Source organism: Telopea speciosissima, chromosome 8, assembly GCF_018873765.1.
Source record: "Telopea speciosissima isolate NSW1024214 ecotype Mountain lineage chromosome 8, Tspe_v1, whole genome shotgun sequence".
NCBI classification, from domain to species: Eukaryota; Viridiplantae; Streptophyta; class Magnoliopsida; order Proteales; family Proteaceae; genus Telopea; species Telopea speciosissima.
Genome location: NC_057923.1, coordinates 47,949,223 through 47,951,553, shown reverse-complemented (window position 1 = coordinate 47,951,553; position 2,331 = coordinate 47,949,223).

Sequence of the window (2,331 nt, the reverse complement as noted above, 5' to 3'; positions counted from 1 at the left end):
TTAGATTCAGATTTGAAAGTGGTTTTGAAACCCACTATTCCAGCCAGCTTTGGAGCTTAGGTTCAGTAGGATGGGTTGCTCAAAGGTAAGGCCTCAACCCCCTAAATCTGAGTAGAACTGGAGGATCAAGGGAGATTGATCCAACTTTGTGGCTATCGGTGTTACATGGAAAACAAAGTAACAGTGTAGGTTTAATAGAAACAGAAATAAAAAAGAGAAAAGGGAAGAAGAAGAAATAAAGAGAACAGAAGAGAAACGTTACCTGGGATGGGAGAGAGAATATCAGAGAGCAGATAGAGAAGAGGAACGGAGAGTATGCTCCAGCCGGTGCAATCGATCAGGAACGAAGACAGAGAAGATGAAAGGAGCAGGGGTAATATTGAGATTTGGCTGTACAGGATTTTCCCTTCAAGCTGGTTTGTTGAATCTTCACCTTTCTCCACGAGGTACGCCAACAGCGGCGGCGGCGACGGTGCTGCAAACAGAGTTGCAGGAAAAGGGTGGGGTATTTTAGGTTGAAGATGAAGGAAGGGTAGTATTGTAAATTTAATTGTACATGTTAAGTTTTTAGATCTAAGGGTAAAATAGTAATTTACTCTTCTCAAGGGTAGTTTAGGGTTTTTAAAAATTTTAACTAGCTGACTTCATCAAGTAACTAACAGTAGGGTCTAATTTGAGTACAGGGCTCTAATACAGGGGGTGATCTGAGTATTTTCAAATTTCAGGGGGTAATCTGAGTTTTGACCCATTTTCAAGGGGTGTTTCATAAATTTCCCTATAATTATTATACATGTGTATTCTTATTAAATTAACCATCACCAATGTAATTGTCTCCCACTATTGCTTATTAAATTAAGCATCCGAATCTATATACTGAGATACATTATATATTATTTTATTATATATGTGTATTTTTTATGCGGTTCGGGAATAGATAAACAGTTTTGCCACATCGAAACTAGATCCTATTGAGCAAGATTATTTTTTTAGATACTGAAACAGCATTGATCCTTCTTTGGATCGTTTCATTATAGTTTCGTATTCGATGTAGGTTTCAAATTGACATCCTTAGGACTAGCCAAGCATCTCATTAATACAATTTCAAGTTAAAATGAGTAGAGAAAGTATCTAAAATTACAAAAGATGTCAATTTGTATTTTATATATTCATCTCCATCCGATGATATTTTGGTAATTTTACTGAAACTTTGAATCAAAAGTGTAAGCAACTTTCCTTCATTATTTTGGATTAAAATTTGGTCCTTGGGGTTATATGGATTAATTCATTTACTGTCAAGTGACAAATAGTGAAGCATTATATTTCACTAGGCTAACGACGGAGAAGAAAACTGATCTTTTTTGTTTTTTTTTTTTTGGAAGGGGCCTATCTAAATTTTGCTATTTGAAAGCTCTTTGGGGTTCTATTTAATGTATTAAGAAAAAAACACAATCTATAATTGTTTCTTACTTAGGATCCACATCCTCTACTTCCAAAAGTCTTACTTCCATCCTACTTTTGTGAGCTTATGATGCGCCACCTGGCCTGACATGCATCCAACGGTTGAGATTTAAAAAATTCAAAATATTTTGAAAACCACATGAGATGGTTGTTTGAACCACCTTGAACTTCAAACCAAACCCACCTAACTGGTTCGGCTCATCAACCCAAACCCATTTCACTAAAACTAAACCCAAACCTCTCTCATCTAGAGTTTCAGAATCCCACGAAGACGCAGATATCGCCGGAGCAATCATCGATGACGGCGGTACCGAAGAGGATCATTGCAAATGGGTGCTTGAAGGAAAAACTTAGAAGAAATAAATCGGAGGATATCCCTAGGACTGGGAGTGGGATCATCAAACAGGTTTTCAAAGGTAAGGTTCGAAGGTATAAACAGGGCTCTTCTTCTCGCCTCAACCCTCCGTTGAAGAAGAACCCTGCTGCCGGAGTAGTTCTCGGGGAGACGACATGAAATCCAAACTCAACAGAACGAGATCCAAAGAAGCAGCACCTAAGCAACAAGGCCCAGATTAATAGATCTCGCTCAACCCAGCAGATGCATTACTCTTAAATCCATAGCTCGAGATCACAGAGTTTTCATTTGCATCCAACGAAGCGAAAAAGTTCTCTTTCCAATAAAAAGTATTTAGCAGTGATGAACATCGAAGGAAGACTTAAAAAGGAAAAATCCAACGAAGCGAAAAAGTTCTCTTTCAATGCCTTGTGCATCACATTCTCTTAAACCAGCATTTCATTGTTGTTGTGTTTCGACCCTCAAATCTCATTCTTAATTTGTTGTCTATTTGAGTTCTTTTTCCATGATGGGAGAAA